This window comes from Arachis hypogaea, chromosome 9 (assembly GCF_003086295.3).
Source record: "Arachis hypogaea cultivar Tifrunner chromosome 9, arahy.Tifrunner.gnm2.J5K5, whole genome shotgun sequence".
Lineage (NCBI taxonomy): Eukaryota > Viridiplantae > Streptophyta > Magnoliopsida > Fabales > Fabaceae > Arachis > Arachis hypogaea.
The window spans coordinates 34,217,459-34,232,381 of NC_092044.1; the positions used below are offsets into that span (position 1 = coordinate 34,217,459).

At 34.3% G+C, this 14,923-nt stretch overlaps 1 long non-coding RNA gene across 1 annotated transcript; it reads left to right on the forward strand.

Moving 5' to 3' along the window:
- Nucleotides 1-1,280: 1,280 nt before the first annotated feature.
- On the forward strand, nt 1,281-2,033 carry LOC112712956 (uncharacterized). Its single transcript, XR_011865120.1, has 3 exons — nt 1,281-1,356; nt 1,698-1,762; nt 1,874-2,033. It is a non-coding gene; the product is annotated as an uncharacterized lncRNA (long non-coding RNA).
- Nucleotides 2,034-14,923: the final 12,890 nt, after the last annotated feature.

Genomic DNA, 14,923 nt, shown 5'->3' on the forward strand with positions numbered 1-14,923 from the left:
AGCATTGCCTCACCGGGATCCACTGCCGGTAAGGGCGTTCTCCCCTCTGATTTTGATTTCCTTTTATTATGATTTTTAAAATTTTCAAGCTTTAGGTTTTTATTTATTTAATTCTGATTGTAAATTGTGTTTACTTGCTGAAACTTGCAAATCACTTGTTCATTTTTTGTTCTGATTTCTTGTTTATTATGATTTTTAAAATTTTCAAGCTTTAGGTTTTAATTTATTTAATCATGTTTGTAAATTGTGTTTACTTGTTGAAACTTACAAATTCTTTGTTCTGATTCCTTAGGATTTTTTTAGGTTTATTTGTAAATTCTTATTTATTTATTGGAATTAGTTGTTATGGTTCTAATTTTGAAAACAATGTAAACATTGAGGCACGACCCTGTTATCCTACTTTAAAGATTGAGATTAAAATAAGTTAATAATATTTCAAACAAGTTTCTACACATGTTATAAGTTAGGAATTTCTTTGATTTCCATTTTGAAGGTTAGTTAGGCCAAGAGGGTAATGATTATCCAATATAACTTAGTTTCGTTGTTTAGTAATCACATATCTCTAGCCTATATTGGATTATATCTATCTCTTTGTTAAGTGGTGTTTCTTATGGTATTTAATGAAATAAGTAAATTAAAATTTGAAACAGAAGAAGTAGAAGAGAATAGGAAAAACGGATCGTATTGTTGCTTTCTTCAGAAAACAAATGATTGGTACAATAGCTATATATAGAACTTGCTATTAGTATTCACAAAATCTGAAAGGTACTAACAGAAAGATACAAGGAGATTTGGTTAAGATTCCAGAATAGGGTCTTGCTGGCATATGCTGGATATGCATTTCGTCTTAAGTAATGTGTGTATAAATTTAAGTACTGAACAAGAACAAGTACTAAAAATCATTCTTATTACAATAGATGCTAATATAATGGCTGCATAGAAATCTGAACAAGTACTAAAAATCATAAATGGATAGCTCCATGGTAATGAAAATTGAACAATATTAGTTACAGCTACAAAGTAAAACTTGCCTCCATTTGGTGAGTTGGATAGGATTGTGCGTTTCCCGCAACATTCCTTGTTGATGGGCCATGTGGACTCCCTATAGATGGCAATGAAAATCATGAGAAGAATGATGAGATGAAATCTGGGAACTGCAAAACATCAACATATCATGGGAAAGGATTTGATTCAAAAAACCGCACAGTGTGCAAGTGTGCTGGTTTATACATGTTGTACTAACTTGATTTCGTGGGATATTTTTTAATGCAGCTGCTCAAGACTCAGAAAAAGGCAAGGGCTAGAAGCGATTTGAGTTTGACAAGGATGCGCCTCTTGAAGATGAGGAAATTGAAGGTTGGACTTGTTTGCCAATTTTATTTTCTAAATAAATTTGCCCTTTCTTCATTACAAATACAATCTGTTTTAAAATGGACAATTTTTTTAGTCTTCCTATGTTTTCCTGATAATGTAAACTTCATTTTTAATTGATCCAATGTTGAGTACTGTTGTTGTGTGCTTGTTAATACCACCAATACTTACTGATTTTAATTGTTCATTGCTTAGTCATGGTGATTCTTTTAATTATTGAATGCCAATAATATTTTTTCTTATAAATGATAATGAGTAATGGTTTGGGGTTTGGCTTGAAGCCTAAAACTTAATTGAACTGATTGTATTTGCCCACCTATCTGCAGTGGCTGAAGATGATGCTTCCTTGGTCAAGCAAATTGGCCAGAGTTTCCAGTATTCTAAAATAGAGGTATATTCTTCTTTTTATATTCATGAATAGTCAGTTTTGTTCCTTGTTAACATACATGCATCATCTATGTATGAAAGACTAAACATAGATCGAATCCATTTTCTTATCAAGGCAAGAAGGGAGGAACAAATCCAAGCTGCTCATGACGAAGCCATGTTTGGTGCTTCATCACTTCCACCTCCTACCAGTACTGACAGTGAGCCTGAAAGGGAGAATGAGAAAGAAGTTAATAAAAAAGCTGTTGTTACAAGCCTCTTAAGTGAGACGGTAAGTGTTTTCACTGCAGACTTATGTGGATAAGCATGATTAGTCATTTAAGTAATCCTTCTATTTGTGTGTGCATTTGTTGTTGAATAATTTCTCACATTAAGTTGTTATTGCTGCTCTATACTTGCTGTTGGTTGCTGTTGATTTTTCCCCCTCATTGCTTGCTTATTGAATGATTGCTAAATTCAATGAGAAAGGAAATGCTGCTGAGTTATTGTTGCTTGTGTTGAAATAGATGATGGTTGCTGAACTGAGATTGGTTTTATTGATAAATCTGTTGCTGAAATTGTTTAGTTTGACTTGATTGATTTTCTGTTGAATTAATGGATAAACTGCTATGCCCCTGCTACTTGCAAGTGTAATGGTTATTGACTTCAATGAATAGAATGCTGCCTAAATCCATTACCTTTGTTCATTTTACTATTTTGGGTGTTGTATGATGGGCCATTGATTGCTGTTCTGCTGAGTGCTGCTCTGCTTCTTGCTGGTTGGATTGGTTTTAATTGTTTCCTCATATTTTCTTGCTGGAATTGGCTTATTTACTTCCTTCCTATGAATTCATTATGATTTTTTGTGTTTTTAACTGTCAAAGAATTCATATGGAATTTGAATTGATTGATTGAAATTGTGAAATAGGCAAATTTACTGCTGAAATGCTGTCGGAATTTATTTTAAGTTGTTTTCAATATTCATCTTTGATTCAATTAATTGATTGAGTTGGTATTTAATTGCTTTTGGTTTTCAACTGTTGCTAAGCTCAATTGATTGATTATCCGGCTAAGTGCTTCACTGTTTTGGTTGTTGGAAGCTGGAAGCTTCGGGTTTTGTTATTCACTATTTGGTTGTTGTCCTATTTGGTTGCTCAATTAAACTGCATTGTGTTGTTTGAAAGGGTGCAAGTTGTGAATTGGTTGTGTTTGTTGGAACCGTAGACGGTGGAAATATCCAAGTTTTATGGGAGGTTCTGCCGAAATTTTTCTAAACATTTTGGATAAAACTTAGTGGAAAAATTATAATTAGTGTTATATCTTGTTTCTAACTTTTTTGTTTCAGTTTTTCTTATTTACAGGAGTGCTGAAATGGTGACCATATGCTACCTTGAGGGCTTAAGAATGTTTTGATGCATAGATACACTAATCTATGTTAGAACTTTTATGTTTTGATTGAACTTTTATGTTAGAACTTTTATGTTTTAGTTGAACTAATCAATGTACTCACTAGCTAATGTTATTTTGTTTCAAGACAATTTTAGCTAAAAGGATCTTGTTTGACTTATGTATGTTTTTGCATATTATATACATGTAAACTTGCTTATTAAAAGCGTTAATATATTAGTTAATTTAAAAAATAATTTAGTAAATTATGCTTGTAATTTGTAATAAAAAAAGTTGTTACAAAATAATTAATTTGCTTTCGTAACTAAAGAAAAAAATGTTACAAAATCATGTTACATTTTGTAACAAAATTTTTTGATAGGAAAAAAATTGCCTGTCACGAAAAATACCTTCAAGATCAAAATTTGTTACCACTTTTGTAACAGCTTCTGATTTTTTGTATCAGGAAAAATTGTTACAAAATATGGTATTGAATTGTAACAGTTCCATTTTTCGTTACAAAAACTTTTTGTAACGGGACTTACTGCAATTGACCCTTTTTTTGTTACAAAAAAATTTTGTTTCAAAATTTCGACGTTTTGTAACAATATTTTTTGTTACAAATACACCTTTTTCTTGTAGTGTATTATATGTCACATATCTAATTTAGTTCATGCAATTAGCGATTTAAGAGGAATTTGTTTTCAAGCTGTAATTCAAGCGAGATAACTCTCTCGAGAATCACAAGAACTCATGTAGAAAAGGATCATACTCTCGTTCCACCCAGTTCATAAGATTAAGAACAAAAACAATCCTTAGAATTGAATCAAACATAAATTAAAATAGAAAATCAATAGTCTTAATCCATAGAAATAAACAGATCTCCTAACCTTAACCAAGTGGTTTACTTGCTCACAACTTATAGAGAAAACTAGGGTTCTAAAAAGTGCAGAAGGAAGAAGATCCAAAACATTAGTGATCTTTTGGTGTATTTGCTTACTAGAAGATGTTGTTTGGTCTGTGTAATGCCCCAGCAAATTTTCAAAGGTGCATGCTTTCCATATTTTCTAACATGGTTGAAAAGTTTATTGAGGTATTTATGGATGACTTTTCAATGTTTGGTAATTCTTTTGATTCTTACTTACACCATCTATCCTTAGTCTTGAAACAGTGCCAAGAGACAAACCTTGTTTTAAATTGGAAAAAATATCATTTTATGATGACTACAGGTATTTTTTTTTAGCATCAGATTTCAAGCAAAGAAATAGAGATAGATAGAGTCAATGTGGAGGTAATTGAGAAATTACCACCACCGGCTAATGTGAAGGCAATACGGAGTTTTTTAGGCCATACAAGTTTTTATAGGAAGTTCATAAAAGATTTTTCAAAAATAGCTAGACCTTTGAGCAACGTTTTAGTTGCAGATGTACCTTTTTGTTTTGATAATGACTGTCTGCGTGCTTTTGAAACTCTGAAAGCAAAGCTTATCCTGCACCCATCATAACTCCTCCTAACTAGGATTTGCCATTCGAGTTGATGTGTGATGCCAGTGACTATGCCAATGGAGTTGTTCTGGGGCAAAGGCAAGAAAGGCTTGTTAATGTTATATATTTTGCAAGTTGCGCCTTAAATAATGCACAAAAGAATTACATAACCACGGAAAAAGAATTATCAGTTGTGGTATATGATTTTGACAATTTTAGGTCCTATCTTATTAGTTCAAAAGTTATTGTTTACACTGATCATGCTGCTTTGTGGTATCTTCTGACCAAACATGATGCTAAGCCCAGGTTAATTAGATGGGTGCTCCTTCTTCAGGAGTTCGATGTTGAGATTACAGACAGGAGAGGTACAGAGAATCAAGTAGCTGACCACCTCTTCAGAATTGAGCCTGAAGAAGCCACATTTAATCATATCCCAGTGAATGAAGACTTTTTTTTATGAGCATCTCTTTGCTATACTTGGAGCCACGTGGTTTGCGGACATTACAAATTATAAGGCTAGCAGGATCATTTCCATGGACTTCACTAAGCAACAAGTTAAGAAGTTGCTTCATGATGCCAAGTATTTCTTGTGGGAGGAGCCTTATTTATTTAAGAGGTGCTCAGATGGAATCATCCATAGGTGCATTCCAAATGAAGAAACAAAGGATGTGTTTTGGCACTGTCATGGTTTCGAGTATGGTGGTCATTTTGGTGGAGAGAGGACTGTAGCAAAAGTCCTCCAGTGCAGTTTTTATTGGTCTACCCTATTCAATGATACCAGAGAATCTGTAAGGAATTGTAACCAATGTCAGAGATCTGGAAAATATCTAAGCACAATGAAATGTCACAGCAGGCTATGCTGGAGATTGAGTTGTTTGACGTGTAGAGGATCGATTTCATGGGACCTTTTCCTTCATTATACTCAAATAACTATATTTTAGTAGCTATGGATTATATGTCCAAGTAGGTGAAGGATATAGCATTGCCCACCAAAAATGCCAGTTATGATGAGCTTCTTGCAACGGTATATTTTCAACAGGTTTGATGTTCCAAGAACCTTGATCAGTGATGGGGAAAGTCACTTCTGCAATAAATAGCTGGACTTTCTTCTTCAGAAATATGGAGTCCAACATAAAGTATCTATCCCATATTACCCTCAGACAAGTGGACAGATGGAGGTCTCTAATAGAGAGCCAGGAAGATTCTAGAGAAGACCGTCAGTGCTTCAAGAAAGGACTGGGCTAGGAAGATTGATGATGCTCTCTGGGCTTATCGAATAACCTTCAAGACCCCTATCGGCATGTCTCCTTACCAGCTGGTCTATGGATAGGCCTATTACTTACCTGTGGAGTTGGAGCATAGAGTCTACTGGGCTACAAAGCTCCTATACTTTGATGCCAAGGCTACTAGAGAGAAGAGGCTCCTCTAACTCAATGAGTTTTATGAATTCCAAAGCACAGCATATAAAAATTCCAAGCTCTACAAGGAGAAGACAAAGGCTTGGCATGTCATAAACCACAATTTTGTGCTTTATTTTGTGTTAAATTGAGTGGTTTTATCAACTTATCTCACATTTATTCGCTGAATTTTGCATGTTTTTATGATCTCCTCTTATTTGTGCTTGAATGATAAAAACATGCTATCTGAAGCTTAAATTGATTGATTTATTTTACTATTTCATTCTATTTGGTACCTTGACATGTGTGCTCAAGTGTTCCAAACTACATAGGGTGAGAATGGCATGAAAAAAGTGAAGAAGATAGCATGCTAAAGTGAGGAATCACAAAAATTTAGGAGCTTGGAGTTCTGATGGTCCCACGTATGCGAGTGTGTAGACGCATACGCGAGCATCCGCGTAAGCGAGTCAATCAAAATGTGCCTCATTAAAGAGAACACGTGACTCATAATTTTTTCGGGTTTCGGACCCATTTTCAAGCCCAATCTGAAGCCAATTGAGAGGAGAATGGATAGGGGTCAAACAAGAAGCAAACCATGACACAACATAGACAATTGGATAGTAATTAGCTAGTTTTTGGTTCTTGTTTTCTAGAGAGGAAAACTCTATCTTCTCTCTAGGTTTTCATATGTTCTTCATATTTTTGTTAGTGCAATTTGACTTGGGTCTTGTTTAATTCCAATTTTCTCCTTAAATTAGTAGTTGTTATTCTTGCAATTTCATAGTTACTTGTTAATATTTCTTTATTGTTACTTACATTCCTAGTTTGAATATTTGTGGATTTTGTTAACCTTGAATTTCCATTAATACATTGATGCCTTTATGTTTCATAAGCTTTATTTGAGTTTCCATTGTTGATAATTATTACTGGCTAGCTTTAATTTCTATTTAATTTTGCAATTTAGTCATGCCTTTAACTATTACACACTAAGTGTTTGACAACATATTTTCTCTAGTTATGGAGTAGTTTTCTATACTCTTGGCCTAGGTTAAAGGGATTAAGTGAGTTTGAGTCATTGGGTCTAATTGAATTGATGATTTGAAAGTCTATATTAGTCAATTCAATTCCATTGATGCTAGTTTTCTACTAAGCTAATTGGTAGGTAAACTAGAACTTATGGGATGATATTGCCTATAACTATTTGACTTACTTCAATTATAGAAGTACACTTAATGGGATTAATTTCTCACAATTGTCATTATATAGTTATTAGACAAGGATAGTGATCTTGATCCCTATACCTTAGCCAAGAGTTCTTTTGCAACTTATATTTGAAAATCCAAATCTCATTTACTCAATTCTTGCCTTAGTTATCTTGAGTAGTTTAAATAGTTTTAGAATAGAATTAGATTCATATATTGTCTTGTTAGATTATCATTTACTTATATATTGTTTTAGTTGCCTTGATTTAATTTCTTGTCATTTAAGTTTTTTGTATGTTAAGTTTGTTAGTTTAAATTCTTGTTTTGGCCTTTCAACCCTGGATGCCTTGGCCAACTTTGATACACACATTTGCCCATTCCTGTGAGGACAACTCGGGAGTAATACTCTCGGTTATTTTTATTGGGTTGAACTTGTAACAACCAAATTAAACTTTGATCTAGAGCTAATTGTTGGTTTGGAACTATACTTTGACTGATCGTATTTTCTGTGAGAAATTCTAGACCGACGATCAGCTGCCATCAAGTTTTTGGCACTATTGACGAGGAATGATTTCAATGTGTGTCTTATTATTGGTTATGTGAATATATAAATAGTGTATATAGTTTACCTGCTTTAGTTTGCTTTTATTTTAAGTCTTTTTAATGCATGAGCTTATGGTTTCCATGTTGACTCGATCACAACCGGATCCTAGTGCCGAATTTGATCCTAAAATTGAAAGGACTTTATTTCTCATTCGGCAAGCTAGACGTCGAGTGGATTACACAACTAGTGCATCGACCTCTTTTGACGGACCTTCTAAAATATTAGTTCAATCCGATAGTGACTTAGACTCTTTATTCAATGAAGGGACATCTTACTCTTCTGTTGGGACTGCTAACATACCTCTGAGTATTGCAGGTGATAATCATATGGCTGAGCCTCGCAAGATTACCTTGCATGAGAAAGGAGCACCTAATCTTATCTTTAAACCACTTTAAGCATGGTACCCTAACTTGGATGCAAACTTTGAATTGAAGAATAGTCTGATTAATTTGTTGCCTAAGTACCATGGGTTGCCGGGTCAAGATCCTATTAGACACTTGAGGGATTTCCAAGTGGTATGCTCTACTTCTAGGAGACATTGGGCTGATGAAGTGGTGGTTATGGTTTTTGCTTTTCCCTTCTTTCTTGAGGGGCAAGCAAAAGAATGATTTTATTCTCAACCTGATGATGTGGTAACTGTTTGGGATTCATTAAGAAAAGATTTATTAGATAAATTCTTTCCTCCAAAAAGGACTGATTACATCTAGAAGGAAATTTCTGGCATTATGCAAAAGGATCAAGAATCACTCCATGAGTATTGGACTCACTTCAAGAGATTGCTAGAGTCTTGCCCCATCATAGGATGGATGATCCTTTGCTTATTAGTTACTTTTATGGAGGCCTTTGTGCACGCAAAAGGTTCCCTGATGCATCTAGTGGTTGCTCTCTTGTGAAATATAAGACGGCGGATGAAGCATGGAGATTGATTAATGATGTTGTTGAAGCTACTCAACATGCTAGAGTAAGAAACAATTCGCCAAAAAGTGCAGGGGAAGTATTTTCTTCCGATTCGGCTTTGACCAAGGTACTTGGGGAGATAGCTATTCTTCTAAAAAAATTCATCAAGGGCAAAAATCATATTCATCCATTCAAGCTATTTAAGCTCTACCCCACGTCTTACAAATTGAGGGACCTCCTAGGGTGTGTGGTGTGTATTATTTCACTTCACACTATACCGATTAATGCCCTCAAGTTCAAGGAGATTATACTCTTACAGTAGCTAACCCCTATAACAACTATTCTTCCTACCACCCTCAAAATTAAGGCTCATACTCTCATGGTAACAATTATAATCAAGGGTGGCAGGATAACTCTCATGGGAATAACTACAACTAAAGGTGGAACCAAGGGCCACCCAACCCTCCTTCTCAACACTAACAAAGTTACCAATCCTCTCCTCAACCATCATTAACAACCACTCTTACCAAGGCAATAAAACTCTCCACAATCAACCATTCCAACATCAACAACAAAATTAACCCAACAACCAAAGATACCAACCACCCCATGAAAGACAACAAGCTCTAACCAACCAACTTTTTTCTTCTTCCAACAAACCATCTATTAAGGATTTCCTCCATCCATTCCTCTAAAAAAAGAGAGAATCCGGTCTATGGTAGAAAGACAAGAAACCATAATGACCTCCATAATTGAGATGCTATCTAGAATATTCATGATGAAGAGGTAGTTGTTGTGGCACAAGAGGTGGATGATGAGGAAGAAACAAGGCAAGAAGAAGAAGAGCTGAACTTCAAGGAGCCTATGAGGAAGGTCGTAATGGATGAGTCCATCCCCATTCCATTTTCTTCTATGGTTAAGAAAGCTAAAAAGACTCTAGAATTTGACCTCAATATGTTGCAAATTTTCAAGAAAGTTGAGGTAACAATTCCACTCCTTAATGTTATTCAACAAATTTCCAAATATGCCAAGTTCTTAAAAGATCTATGCACACATAAGGATAGAATTGGTGAGCTTAAAACTTTGTCTTTGGGTAGCTTTATATCTTCATTGATGAACTCTATTCCAGAGGAATGTAGTGATCCGGGACCATGCTTGGTTTCTTGTTGGATTGGTGGAGTTACTTTTTATGATTGCATGTGTGACTTAGGTGCATGCGTTAGCATCATGCCTCTTTTGGTGTTTGTAAGGTTGAATTTGGTCTCATTGAAAAGGTCAGCTACAAAGTTTCTTTTGGCCGATAAAAGTGTGATTACTGTGGCCAGAATAACAGAGGATGTACTTGTGAGGATCAAGAATTTGGTTTTTTCTGTGGACTTTTATATTCTTGAGATGTCTCCAATTGATAATGGGAAACCTTCATCTATATTACTTGGTAGGCCCTTTTTGAAGACCTCAAAGTTCAAGTTGGATGCCTTCATTGGTACATATTCTTTTGAGGTGGGTGATAAGATTATCAAGTTTAATTTGGAGGAAGCTATGAGGCATCCACCGGAGAGACTTGTGGTGCAACCGTGTCAAGAAGAGGCATGAGTAACTAGATCCGCGGGGTGCCTTATCACCCGGTAACTTGGACTAACTGGTCCGGGATTACCGATCCAACGCTCACTATCAAGAGTTGCCTTGAGATGGAGCATTTAGAATCATCAACAGAAAAGTTCTCGCTAGGTTCAAAGAAAGGAATTCAAGGATCAATCAGGACTTAATGAGAGTGATATTTCATAACATCATCAGGGTTCCAATTTCTTTAAGGTGTTGACATTCCCAAGTTTTTAAGGAACAATGAGAAGTAGCAAAGCATTCATGGTCACAATGTGCTAAACCCCAATCATAGGACAAGCATGGGCTTCAATGGAGCTTCAACTCTTAACCGAACCCATTTGGTTTTCAGTGTTTAAGGACAAATAACACTTTAAGTTTGGTGTTGTGATGTGTGAGCATCATTATGTCTTTTCTATATGATTTACATGGTATTCTATTGATTTATTAGAGGATTTTAGTGGATTATGTCCTATTGGATGCTACTTTGAGTTTTTGTAGTTGTTTGTTGATTACAGGTAGCATTCGGATGAAGAATTGGTGAAAAACCCATGAAGAAGCAAAGAAAGAGTCATGCGTACGCGTCATGCATGTGTACGTATCATTGGCACAACAAGGAAAGTCACGCATACGCATCTGCTGTGCGTACACACAACTAAGCAAGCTCAAACAAGGCCAATTCCTCTCTGGACAGGTGGTGCTAAGTGCCACGACTTGGCGTTTAGCGCGGAAAGCCTCGTAAATTATGCAAGAGTTTCTGGACGTTGGGTGCTAAACGCCCAGTCACCACCATTTAGCGCCAAGGCCATTGGATTTCGTGAAAACCATTTTGTGTGAGTGGCGCTAAACACCCAGTCACAACGTTTAGTGCCGAGAGCATGAATCACAATGGGGACCACACGTGCAAGCAGGAATCAACGGAAGGCCCTTATAATTGATTCTAAATCAAATCTTAATTAGAAAAGATTTGTTAGGCTTTAATTTAAGTTTCAAATCAATTACAATTAGGACTAGAAATAAGATAGAGATTCGCCCTCGCGGGGACTTATCCTCTCTTAAATTTCATTCTGCAATTTACAGTTTTTCTTTCCTAGGGTTTTCTTTGCGCTATGAGCAACTAAACCTCCATTGTTAAGGTTAGGAGCTCTGTTTACTTTGATGGATTAATAATTATTTGTTGCTATACTCTTGATTAATACATTGATTTATGTTTAAGAATTGGTTTCGTTCTTCATCCTACGAATTAGTGATTATTGGAAAATAACTCTAATCTAATTTGAATTCTCTTGAGTCTTGGAAAAGTTATATCATTAGAAATACAGCTTGAAACCACTTTTTCACAACTCCTTAATTATTTGGACTTAATATGGTACGTGATATATAATTGCATCATTTTTGGGTTCTTAGGATTTGTGTGCCTTATAAATTAGAAATTGAATATAACTTTCTAATACAATCGATTGATCAAGGAATTGACAGTTGGTTGGATTAGAGGAGATTGAATTGCCTAGGAATAGGAATTCAAGCACTTAGGTTTGCCATAAACTTAATCATTGTATGATCAAGGTAGTTGACATTGAATATTAATGCAGACATTTAAACATCTCCAAAGCTTTAACTTTTATTCTCATATCATTTTCTCGACCATTCACTGTTTGTTTTTCTTAATTTACTGTCTTTTAAGCTATTCGACACTCAAAATTTTCATTTCAACTTGTCTAACTAGAATAACTAATCAATCATTGCGTGCTTTGTCCATCAATTCTCGTGGGATCGACACTCACTCACCTGAGTTTATTACTTGGTATGACCCGATGCACTTGCCGGTAAGTTGTGGTTAGAAATTCTACACCACAAGGTAACCTTAAAAATAGCGTGCACAGTACAGCGAAAAGCCGCAACATTTTGAATTTTTGAAAACCACATTGAGTACCAGACCTATCCCAAAAAGGCGGCATGCCAGACGTAATGTGGCTATGTCCTAAAGATCAGGTAAATCTACAAATGCTCGAGTCTGACCTTGTGAAAAGCTTGGACTCAAGTAGGGGCACTATTCATACCCTAGCCCAAAGACATTGCCAGGCCCAAAACGAATAGAGGTCAAAGCAAGAGATCATGCTTCCTTCACACCTACCCGACCTCAAAGAGGTCAGGCTCGACGATGACGGATCAACTCTATTTATTTGAATAAATAACTAACTCCTAAGATATGTCCCATTTATTTAGAAGGGATATCTCAACAACTTCCCTAGAAAAAGAAAACGGTTATCCATGAGCAAAGATGGAACTACGCTAAAAGGTAGTTATCTACTCTACATAAATACATTGACACCCTCGAGTATATTCAGAACTCAATCTACTAAAAACTTGTTTAAAACCCTTGTTAACTTAAGCATCAGAGTCCCTTGCAAGTACCACCCCCACCTCCTCACGAGGAACTCAGACGGCAGCACTTCGATACTAGAAGAAGTCGAATGATGCCTCAAAAGGAGTCTGGATCACATGTTCAAGCCCAAAAACAACCAGTTTCAGTTAACCCTCGAAACAATAATATTAATATATAATTAATTATTTGTGTTAAGCTCTTTTATATCGATACTATATGAAAATAAAAATTATTTAATATATCTAAAATAAAATAAAAGTAAAAAAAATTACAAAAGAGAGTTAAGAAGATTTAACTATTAAAAAAGATTTTTAATATTAAAATTATTTAAAACTATTAATTTTTATAATAATTAAAAAATGATCAAATTTTTTTTATAAAAAAATAAATATATCTTTTAGTTATTTTTATTTATTTTTTTGTAAATATATCTTTTCCCTAATTATCTATTATGCTCAATTTCTTATTAATACACCTTGATCCATAACTCATAACAAAAATTTGTTACTGTGAATCACAAATTCGTCATTAGTAAGTCTTTTAATTTTTCTTATTTTCTCTTATTTATTGACTAATTATTAATTTTTAAAAACATTGATAATAGAGTAATTAAGAGATAGACACAGAGATAGAGCAATGTCCCAGTACTTAGGGTTATAAGTTATAAGGCGTGACATTCTCAATCACTGTTTTCAAGTCTCAAAATTGATTTAAGCATCATGAATGCTGAATTTGAATTTATGAATCTTCCAAATGTCACACATTTATCATGCATGGTTCTTGAGGCATGGCATGACGCGAATCATGGTCGGTAATTATTTTGAAATTGGCCTCAAAATCAAATAAGAGGCACAGCACCATATTATTATATTAGACTTATATTCCTTATATATATCATCTAATAACACTAGAGACCTGCAAATCGTTTTTCTTGGAATAGCTAATAAGGTTACTAATAAGTAATAACAACGTAAGACTCGGGGAGTATACTCCTCTTTTGGTTTCATGAACTAGTTCTTCTCAAACCTCAAGGCCATATTATTCATATAAAACATTGATTTATTAGTCAAAGCTAAGCTACAATATTCATATAATCTGTCAAAGCATAAAACAATTAAGACACATTTATTAGTCTTTCAGCTTTTTATTTGATTCGCACCAACAAAACTTTGTTATGAGTTATGAATAAAGGTGTGTCAATAAAACGAAAATGTATTAATCAGAATTTGAGTATGATAGATAATTAAAAAAATATATATTTATAAAAAAATAAAAAAATAATTTAAGAATATATTTGTTTTTTTTTTTAAAATAATCTTTTTTCTAATTATTAACAAAATTAATACTTTTAAATAATTTTAATATTAAATATTTTTTATAAATTAAATATTTTTAACAGTTTTTTGTAATATTTTTTTTAAATTAAATAATATAAAAGAGGTTAAATATAAATTATTCTTTTAAAATAAAAAATTATACAAAAAAAAGATAAATAGGTCTCTGACCTTTTATCCCGCAGACATTTTCGTCCATAACGATTTAAAAATATTTTTAAATCTCTTATCTCTTTAAAAGTTGGACATACGAATCCCTCAGTTCATATGGGTCCGTCGAACTTAATGAAAAAGATTGATGTGGCTCCCGTTGTACTGAACTGGCCGTTACGGATGCACACATGGAGTGAACCTTTTTAAAATGGGACAAATAAGTCCCCTTATTACAAAACTCCGTCGCTTCATAAGTAGCCCTTTTTATATGCTCTCATTCCTTACCTTATATGTAATACCTATAACACCCATACCACACTTAGAGAATTACATAAAATTCTAAGAATACCAACCATCAAATGAACAATACTCTATTTCTCCCTCCAAAAACTTCACTACGTGGGTTGAGGAAGTTGTAGTGTGCAGTTGCTTGGAGACGGTGAAAAATGTTTCATTGTTATTGTAGTTGTTGTTTTCGTCATCGAAGATAAGATTACTTTGCTTAGTAACTCAAATTTCAAATTAAATGGTTACGCAAATATGAACTGTGTTGTAAAAAGGTTATTTGTGCCTGCTGAGAGTGATGTAAAAAGGTATAATATTGTGAAGCGATTGGATTGAAATCGCGCTTTTGAAATTTTTGCTTTGAAATTTATTCCATGTTAGAACAACGGTTCTTGGTTGATTTCTTTTCTATTTTATGAAAGGCATTGCTTTTTGAAATATGAAAATTACTTCTTGTGT